The sequence below is a fragment of the Lactuca saligna genome, chromosome 8 (genome assembly GCF_052625555.1).
Source record: "Lactuca saligna cultivar CGN05327 chromosome 8, ASM5262555v1, whole genome shotgun sequence".
Lineage (NCBI taxonomy): Eukaryota > Viridiplantae > Streptophyta > Magnoliopsida > Asterales > Asteraceae > Lactuca > Lactuca saligna.
The window spans coordinates 33,034,437-33,046,060 of NC_136424.1; positions in this window are offsets into that span (position 1 = coordinate 33,034,437).

Here is an 11,624-nt window from a genome sequence, read left to right on the forward strand (position 1 = left end):
GCCCCGTGTAAATCGGGCTTCAGCCCCCTATAAAAGGAAGTTGAGTGCAGCCGATTCAGTTGCTCATTTCTTCCCGTTTTCTCGCGTTTTTGCATCGTTTTTCGTGCAAGAATTATCCCGAAGCCCCGGTATCATTCCCGATCCCCGAAGCAAGTCCTGAGGCCCCGAAGATCCCAAGAAGTGCAATTCCCGAGCCGAAGCTCTGCCCGCGAGGAGTCCGGTTTTTGTGAAGATCTTCCAGATCTACCGAAGAATACTATTTCTACAAGCCGTAGTGCTGTCCGATCATCTTCTGATCAAGTGAGTGTGTAGTTACTTTCTTCTAACGCATAATTATGAAGTATTTTATACGAAATACGTGTTTTGTGTATATATATTGTGGTTTATATGTGTGAGTGTGCGGTTACTCTCTTCTAAACACATAAATATAAAGCATTAGCTATGAAATACGTGCTATGTGTTATATATTAATTGTCTATATGAGATGAGCTTGGAATTGATGTTTTTATATGAGTGTTAAATGATTTAAACTATATATGTAATTTATATCTACAAATATGTTGGGTAGAACATGGGTATAAAATAGTTGATGTGTGTTGAACGAATGTGATAAGAGAAAGGTGAGGATATAATGGTGATGATAATTAGGTGATGAGAAACAGGTGATAATGATTAGGTGATGAGAAATAGGTGATGATAGAATGATGATGATAATTAGGTAATGATAAATAGGTGATGTGAGATGAGAGGAGATACCATAACCTTGACCGGCGAGGTGGCAATTTGGCGATGTAGTCATCTACCAGAGTATAGATGGCGACCACGGACTATTCTAGATGACCCCGTGGAAACACCAGCAGGCTCATAACCTGTAGGTGATGAATTACGAGTCCAGGCGATGTTGTGGCTACGTATTCATGCGATGATACTCTAACCCTTACTATGAATTACTAGTCCAGGCGATGTTGTGACTACGTATTCATGTGATGATCCTTAGGAAAAAGTCCTTAGGAACAAACATACAAGGAAATGTGATGTAAGGAGATGAGAGGTAAATATGATGTAGGAGATGACCCTTAGGATAATTCCTTAGGGAAGGTACTTAAGAAATAAATGGAGATAACGGGGATGGGTAATTGGGTTGATTGTTTGATGATTGAATATAATAATTATATTATTGTGGGTTGAAAACCCTATATGCTCACCAGGCTCCCAAGCCTGACCCACTCAGTTTAATTGTATCCCAGGTATCGATACGAAGCTGCTTTGCACTGAGAGATTAAAGGAGATGTAAATCATTAGTGTAATTGAATGTAAGTTCTGTTTATGCTTATATGTTTGTATCGGAAAATGACATCCCGAGGTTTTATTATTAAATGAAAATACATTCTCTTTGAGAAATGTTTTGATAAGTTATTATCATATCTTGTTTTGGGAACAAATTCCGCAACCGTTTTCTTTAAAAGATTACTCTGATTTTATAAAACAAAGCATAAACAAATCTGTCTTTTCTGGCCGTGAAAATGGGGATGTCACAAATAAAAATTGACATCTTCTGCCCAATTATACAAAAAGTTGACATTTTCGGCCCAATTATATAAAAGTTTACATTTTCGGCCCAATTTAATAAAATTGCCATTTTCGGCCCAATTTAATAAAATTGCCATTTTCGGCCCAAATGTTTTGATAAGTTATTATCATATCTTGTTTTGGGAACAAATTCCGCAACCGTTTTCTTTAAAAGATTACTCTGATTTTATAAAACAAAGCATAAACAAATCTGTCTTTTCTGGCCGTGAAAATGGGGATGTCACAAATAAAAATTGACATCTTCTGCCCAATTATACAAAAAGTTGACATTTTCGGCCCAATTATATAAAAGTTTACATTTTCGGCCCAATTTAATAAAATTGCCATTTTCAGCCCTTTTTAATCGAAAAAAATATCTTTGGCTCAAATTGTTTAAAATGACAATTTAATCCACAAAAGTCATAATTTTTCCAATTTGGCCCATAAAATTGTGAAGGCCCAATTTAAGCCCATTTTCTGAAAAATTTACTCTTTTGGCCCTTTTAAAACCATAAATATCATAAAGACCCATTTTTTTATATATAAAATGACTCTTTCGTTCTTGAAAAACCGTAAGTATCATAAAAGCTTCATCTTTTAGTTTACAAATATTGTCAAGATTTGATAGAGTTTTCGAGATTTATGAAGTTTCTTCACATAATCACAACATATAACTTAGAAAACACACATAAACATGCATAAATACATAGATCAATCACATAAGCAACTTGTATTCTCCCCCAAAACATAGTAAAAACCGAAAACAATGGGGTATGAACTCACCTTGCTTTGATGTTTTTAGTTTTTGGTGATGAGATGAGGAGATCTCGGCCCTAGCAAGCTTCTTGAGAAGGATTTTCGAACTTAGATGGTTCTAAGAAGCATGATTCACGAAAACATGGGTGTAAGAGGAGTGATTGAGTTTAAAGATGAAGTATATCAACTTGGGTTTGTAAGATCTTACCACAATATGAAGCTTGAAGTGATTCTCCTTGTGATTTTCCTTATAACCACGATTTTATTGAGAGAAAATGGGTGGAAGAGTGTTGGATGATTGAGAGAATAAGGGTTGAGTTTGAAATGAGAGAGAGTTTGGAGAGTGAGAGAGAGAGAGAGGTCGAGAGATAGAGTGGGAGATAAGAGAGAAGTGGGAAGTTGACTTATGAAGGGGTGATGTGAGAGTTGCATGGGTACATGCACTCTTGCATGGATGTCCAACATGTAATAGTGAGGTGTCACTCCATTTCCCTCCCATTTTCTTCTCTTTGTTTTGGGCCGAGAGAGGGGAAAAAGGAAGAAAATGAGAGAAGTTGGGCCCTTTCACCGACCAAAGAAGCCCAATGATGTAGTTTACGTCCAATTAGGGTTTAAAAAACTAGTTATGGCCCATTAGAAATAAGATGGATCATTCTAGGCACATATGACCCAAGATACCCTAATTTGATGGATGTGGGTCAAATTAGAGCCCAAATAGGGTTCCTAGGCCCAAAGTAGTCAAATTGAAAGTTTATTGGTCCATTAGGCCTAATAAGAGAATCCTAGTCTATAACAATCTTGAACCAGGATTTTTAGGGTTTTCAATCAAGAGTTTGGATTCAAATGGATGATTTCAGGTTAGCATATAGCATGATATTCACTTAGAGTACAAGTTTTACAATAGCTGATGTTCACATGGGAATAGAATCTCCTAGCTGAAAATGTTGGTTGCGACACGCCAAAGCTTAGTGACTTTCCCCCAAAATACCACACCATACAAACGAGATCAATATCATGAACAAACAGTATGCATACAGATCCTTCAACCTCACTGGACCGCCTCACCAGGCCTTTAGCCTATCTCGACCACTTACAGAACCTTCAGTATGATTGGACCGCCTCATCGGGTCTTCAGTCTATCTGGACCATTCTATGGGCCTTCGGCCTGATAGGCACCCCCTGCTAGGCCTTCAGTCTATCTAGGCCACCCTGGGTCTGTTAGCATTCAGTACATAGCAGGACTGCCTTAACCCACCCGCCATCACACAATATCACATAATTATCAAACGCTAGCTAGCACATATAATAATCATCCAGGCTTAACATATCATTAACCATAGCATCATCTTATATACTAGGATACAAATCTAACAGATCACTACACATAACATCATACGATAACCAGGATACAATCCAAAGGGCCGGCCTTGGTGCCTTCGACCCTGTTAGTATAGAGAGGAGAACTCACCTCACAAGTAGCGTTGAACAAAACAAGATCCAACTCTCAATGCATAGCTCCGAACTCAACAACATACAACCACCATGAGACTAATTACATAAAAATCCCGAAATACCCAAAATAGCCTCAAGGTCAAACTTAGTCAAAGTCAAAGTCAACAGTCCATGTTGACCCAACTCGTTGAGTGCATCCATTGACTCGTCGAGTTTCTTCAGTACTCAGAAAAACGAGAAAGGCCTAAACCAAACTCATCGAGTTGTTAGAACAACTTGTCGAGTTTCTACAGTATCTATAAAATGGGACAACCCGATTCAACTTGTCGACTTGGCTAGGCAAGTCATAGACTTCTCTTATCCTTAAAGAATTCAACCAAATTCCAAGCGAATCTAGTGCCACAAACCATAGATTTTGGTCCCTTATAATTGAAATACCACATAAAGTTACTAACTTTACGTCCATGCATGGCATCAAGAGGTTAAAACACTAAAACAAAGCTTACTAAGGGACTTAGGGCATGAAGGAGGACCAAGACATGATTAAGTTGGCGACTTTAAGTCCATGGAGGCCATAGGATGTCCATATCTTAAGTCATAGCTTCATAAGATGCTCAAATCCAAGAATGGTCCCAAAATAAGCTAGTAATGGCCATAAAATTTCAAATGAAGAGATCTAGCAAAGGGATGATCAAGATTCCGACTTTATACCTCAAAATGGCTGCAACAATAATGAAAATCTTGGATCTAAATCCTTCCTCAAATCAGTCCACTTCAAACTTCAAGTTCCTTCCAAAAGAGTACCAAAAATACACTCCAAGCTCACACACACTAAAAAAAGGGAGATGAGGCACAAACTAGGTTTTTATGAACTAAGGGAACGATAAGGGAGGACAACAATTAGTCACAAGGTCTTTAAATAAGGTGCAAAGCCCTAAAATTTAGGGTTTCTCATGCAGCCGCCAACTCGTCGAGTTCTTCCTTACCAACTCGTCGAGTTTGTCCAAGAAAATTCACGGCCCAAAAGCTCTCTACTCGTCGAGTTTAGGCCATCAACTCAACGAGTTCTAAGGGGATTTTTGCCTTTCAAGAATAAATCATATACCTGGGAGTCGGGATGTTACATCTTTCTTCTCCTTCCTTCTGATTTCTATTGCAGACTAATATGGACAAAGCAATTTTAGTCAACCATTCGATCTTACAAAGTGGTTGAAAATATCAATCTTACATGATCATCCTTCCAACCTCCATAAGAAACCTTATTACCCCATGAAATCATCCCGCTTAACACTAAACCATAAAATTGATTTTTGTTGACTTTGTATTTGACATCTTCAACGATCACAACCCAAGAATCATAATCCAACTACACCATCTTTGATCAATCAATAAGATCTTGAGTTTTTGTAAAGAGAGAAAGTGATTTTGAATGAGTTTTCTAGAGAGAGAAATTAAAAATCACTTGAATTCTAGTGAAGAAAATCAAATTATGAGTATAATCAATGAGGAATTTGATTTCAAGAATCCAAGCACTTTATTACACAAAGATCAAAGATCAAAATGAAAAATCACCAAATCTAGAATGTCATCATTGATCAATTCTTGATCCAATCAAGAACGCCCGCTCTGATACCAATTGTAGTGATGATGATTATGGTGACATGTGCGTAATTGATTAGATATAGTGAATCATCATACAAATCATGAACACATGGAGTAAAATAAATCTGGTTCAAGCTCTCATTAGTTTTTAAGAGAAAGAGTACAAATGGGTCATGCAAATTCTCTCTGTAAAACTAACACTCCAAAATGATCATTACAACTTTTTACATAATGGGGGGCACTAACTTCCTATTTATAGGAAAGACACAACCCATTTACACATATAAGAGTGTAAGTTCAAATACATCCAAGCGTGACTTTTCTAACACTTGCTCTGAATGTAAAAATATGGTGAAGTATGACAAAGTATGCAGTAGGCACGCATGAAATCTCTAACAAACACTTGCATTAGACATGATTCAAGGTTGATACTTGAAAAATGGAACAAATGGAATCATATTATATTATTTAATATTTGTTTTTAGACTAAACTGGAAATTTGGTCCCTGTAGTTAGCCAAAAAATGTGGATGAGGTCCAAAAAATTTCTGACTTGCACCAGTGGTCCAAAATTGAATCTTTTTGTGGTTTTGGTCCCTGATAAAATTAAAATAACTTGAAAGGGCTATTATAACCTTCATATTTTCGTATTACATTTCTCTAAATATATTTTAATATTTTAAAAAAAGAACTACCCCTACATTCGGTAAATCTCTCTCTCTCTCTCTCTCTCTCTCTCTCTCTTGTAGCAGTAAAAGAATCTGTATTCATGGTATTCAAGGTCATCAGGAGAAAACTAATAAATTGGGTTTTTATGATCTATAAATCCACATAAGAATCAAAACAAATATCCAAGATAATCAAACTATAAAACCCATTTGGAGAAGTCAATGGTTGTTATAGGGTTTAACTATTTGGGTTTATAAACTCACTTGACTCGCCGCCGATGTGCTCATCATTTCATTCACAAAGGTAGGTGGTGGTGGTCGTCGTTCCATTCCTGGTGCTTCCTTTATACCTGTTCAATTCGCAAATGGATTCTCGATGAACACACACAATGGATATGGATGTGAAGATGATGAAGTTGTTGGTATGAAGATGACGATGACTCAACGTGTTTGTTCCGAGAACTACGAGATAGAGGTGGGAAGAGATCAAGATCAAAGTTCCGGTAAGCTTGATAATCATAACGTCGACTCTTTGTCTAGGCTGTATTCGCATCAAACATGTACACACATAATGAAATCACAGATTTTAGGTGTAAGTAACTAAAATCAAAATCAAATAGCACCATCATGGGTTGTCTTTTAAGAATTTTTGCACATGTCTATAAAGTAATTAACATCGTTATCAGACCTTTGTTCTTGAAAATTTGTAACTGGTGGGTAAATCTCAAGAACATACTTTGCACCCTGTGAGTTTCAGAAATTTATTCATCTAGTGGGTTCATCCCAACATGATTTTGAACTCTTTGGGTTAATCCAAGTTGCAGGAAAAAGATGAGATACATGTGCATAATCCAAGTGTCAAAATTATGAAAGGGACAATCCAAATGCAAGAATCGGTTGTTTGAGAAGGGAGAAATTAGATCTTTGTTGGTGGAATCAATTATTTGAAATAAAGAAATCAAATCCTTTTGTTAATAGTGATGTAGATGGAGCTTTAATGGAATATGGGTGCAGTCGTGACTCGTTGGTGGGTTTGCCTCAAACTAAAGCTTCATACCTGAAAATGGAGATCCTATGAAATATCCTCCTATTTTCATTGTGTTGTGTGTATGTTTGTGTTTTGAGTTGCATGTATGGATAATATAAGTATGTATATATGTTTTTTTAATCTTCAGTGAAGATGAAGATGACGAAGACGATAAGAGATGATGTATGTGTGTGTGTGTGGGAGAAAGAGAGAGAGAGAGAGAGAGAGAAAGGTACATAGGTGAGGTTTTATTTTTATTTTTTAATTATAAAAATCCTAAAACAAAATATAAGAATGCAAAAAACAAATTAAAAGGGTATAATAGTCTTTTTATGTTAGACAATGATCATGACCACAAAAGAAATTTGATGTTGGACGAGTGGTGCAAGCTGAAAAGATTTTGGACTCCATCCACAGTTTTATCCTAACCACTGGGACCAAAAATACAGTTTAGTCTTGTTTCTATGGTTGTTGTGAGAAATAACAATATATATATTTATTTATTTGTGAGAAGTAGCATCTTTGAATAAATATCTATATTTTTATGTCTATTGATTTCTAAGTAAACATTTTTGTTGTAAATTATATATTTTTATTAAAAAAAACTTATTATGCTAATATATTTCAATTATTAGTTTGTAATAGCACAAGGTAATTATGAATAAATGTGAAAACCTCTTCAAGTTATGCACTTTTTAGTTAATATCTTTGTTGCTTATAATTAGTTTCGAATTCAAAAAATATTTAAATACAACAAATAAAATAAATAAACATACTATTTTTGTTAAATTATTACTAATATCATTTTAAATTAACAAATATACTGTTACAGACAAAATATTTAATTTTATATAAAAATAATTGTTCGCAAATTTATTATTAATGATTATGCTTTTTAAAATTTTATTTCGTTTTATTTTGTCAACTATATAAAACGGGTTATAACCTAGTTTACAAATCGATTTTAAAACACTTTATAATTATTAATATGAACTTTATTTCTTGAAATAGGTTCCAACTTCATGTTTGATTTTTGACAATGATGCCAAACCAAAACCCATTTTCAACTTCCATTTAGCACCCATCAATACTCAAAAAAATGGTATTTTTGGCAATTCCCTAATAAACAAGGATTCTAGCTTTATTCCATCGAATTTTGTCCTTCACTTATATATATATATATATATATATATATATATATATATATATATATATATATATATATATATATATATATATATATATATATATATATATATATATATATATATATATATATATATATATATATAGGTTCAGGTTCATTTGAGATCATTCTAATTTTGTGAGGTTCATTTGAGATCATTCTAATTTTGTGAGACCGTGAGACCAAATCTAAAAATAATTTTAAAATGCAAAATAAATGGAAAAATCCAAAAATTCTTTTTTTAAATATTATTTTCGGAACTTGAATTAACTAAAAAAAATATAAAAATATATAAAAAAATAAAAAAAATTCCGTTTCTTTTTTGAAAAATATGTGAAATATTCTAAATAGAATATTACACTGACATATTCTAAAAAATAATTTTAAAATGCAAAATAAATGGAAAAATCTAAAAATTCTTTTTTTAAATATTATTTTCGGAACTTGAATTAATTAAAAAAAATAAAAAAAAATTCTATTTTTTTGAAAAATACGTGAAATATTCTAAATAGAATATTACACTGTACATATTCTAAAAATAATTTTAAAATGCAAAATAAATGGAAAAATCAAAAAATTCTTTTTTTAAATATTATTTTCGGAAACTTGAATTAACTAAAAAAATAAAAAATGTGTCTCACGGTCTCACAAAATATAGGTGGTCTCAAATGAACCTAACTCTCTCTCTCTCTCTTTATATATATATATATATATATATATATATATATATATATATATATATATATATATATATATATATATATATATATATATATATATATTACTGATTAGACCATTTGTAGCTTTATTCCTTCGAATTTTGGAAACCCAATTGGAGTTATTAATTCGTTGGAAAAAATAGGTAGACAATTGATTTGGGGGGTCCTACTTGCAAAAATAATATAAACCGGATGGCATAGGAAAAGGTTACAGCTCCAAAATCGGTTGGAGGATTGGGTATTGGATCCATTAGATCTTTAAATTCGAAGTTGCTAACCAAGTGGATGTGGCGATTGAGAAAAAAAATAATAATAAAAAAATCCTTGGAGTGGTGTATGGAAAAATATTATAAAACGCAGAAAAATGTTAGACAAGATTAATATTCAATTTGAAGATGTAATGCGAAAAGGGGAGACAAACTACACATGGATATCTTCATTCATTAGAGACGGATAGTTTTGTGTGGCTGCCCTCCATGATAGAACTGAAAAAGCATCATTTCCAGTCCCATGGTTTAAATTGGTTCCGCTAAAAGTTTTGAGCTTTGTTTGGAGAGCGAAATAAAATCGAATTCCCTGAGCAGGAGCACTCAAGAACAGAGAAGTTGCAATGGTATCAACTATATGTGGTGATGTAAAGTGATAGAAGAAATAAGGGATCATATCCTCACCTCGTGCCCATTGGCGAGGGAATTAATACAGGCGATTCTTCAATGGTGTAGATTATCGGCGATTGAATTCCAATCAGTTTTGAGCATCATTGATTACACATCCAAATGGGGTAACCATCCCAATAAGAGAACCGCAATATTATACAGGATCATATGGAGTTTATGGAAAGCTCAAAATGATAGAATCTTTAAAATAAAATTTGAATCGAATCCGAAGAGAATAGTTGTTGCTATGAAATCCCTAACATATGTTTGTGTTAAGTATGGAGGAGGTAGTGAGAATAGACTGGAGTTCATGGAACTCATCCCCTCTTCTCTGTAATTGAGACATTGTAAAGACTCATCCCTACTAGCTACTTGCTAGTAGGGTGAATTTTATTAATATATTATATATAGTCGGTTCAAAATAAAAAGAATGTAATTTTAGCTATTTAAGAGTTTTTAAAATTTTCTTTTTTAAATATTTTTACACCTTTAAAACTTACGGCTACTTTTGTTGAAAACTTTTAAACAAATGAAATATAGATTTTAGTTTTATGTAATTTTAGCATTTAAACAAATAAAAAATTATGTTTTCAAACCACCGTCAGATTCTTTTTTCCTTAGTTTATGTAACATCCATAAAAATTAAAGCCAATTTAAAACTTTTTAAATCATTCAAAAACCTATAATTATTAGAAACATGTTTTCAAAATTGTTTAATGTTAGACTATCCCAGAATCAAATCATAAAAACATAAGAGGTGCACGATCACACATTCGCCTTCCCGCAATCATCAAAAGTACCTGAAACAAAATCAACAACTGTAAGCTCGAAGCGTAGTGACTTCCCCCAAAATACCAATGCACTACAAATCATAGCTATAACATAGCAAGATATAAACGACATGCATAATGAGCCATCAACCTAACTAGACCGCCTCGCAGGGCCATCAGTCTATCAGGACCGCTCTTCGAGCCATCGACACGTAAAGAATGCCTCTCAGGGCCTTCAGCCATCCGGACCGCTCGTCGGGCCTTCGGTCTGACTAGTATGCCCTCGCAGGCCTACAGTCTATCCGGTCTGTGCTGGGTATGTTGGCCTTCAGCACAAAGCAGGTCCGCATCAACCTAACCCCCAATCAAACAATCATGTGCACATAAATATCATACGCTAGCATATATAACAGTCAAATCGGTCTAACCAATCACTAATCATAGCAACATCCTATAACCAAGATACCTACCTAATCGATCACTAACATAGCATTATCTTATATGCTAGATACCGACCTACCAGGTCATTAAGAGTATCACCATCCTAACTACCAGGATGCAAACCAATAAGCATATCTTGTAATAAACCCGAATACAAATCCGAAAAGGGTCGGCATTGGTGCCTTTAACCCTATTAGTATAGTGAGAACAACTCACCTTACAAGAAGCTTGGAATGATAATGTCAAGCTCCTCCAAATACAACTCCAACTCCAACACCTACATCCACCAATGATCCACTTCCATAAATTCCCAAATTACTAAAATACCCCCAGAAGTCAAACTGGTCAACCCTTGGTCAAAGTCAAAGTCAACAGTCAACAGTCAAGGTCCACAGTCCATGTTGACCAAAGTCGTCGAGTGTAGTAAACTGACTCATCGAGTCCTTCCAGAACTCGAGAAATCGTGAAAACCCTAGTTAACTCGTCGAGTTTCCAGACAACTTGTCAAGTCCATATGTGTCTAAATGTAGGGAAAACCCTAACTGACTCGTCGAGTCGTCTCACTGACTCGCTGAGTCCATGCAAAAACCCACCACGGCTAATCTTCATCTGACTCGTCGAGTTGACCATGCAACTCGTCGAGTCCCTTCGGTCCATTTCTCGTTCAGACGTTTTTAAGCTACCACAAAGCTCCAAATTACAGATCGAACCTCCTAGGGCATGGTTTCCACATAAAGTTGCAAACTTTATGTACATGCATGGTCCTAAATGCCAAAACC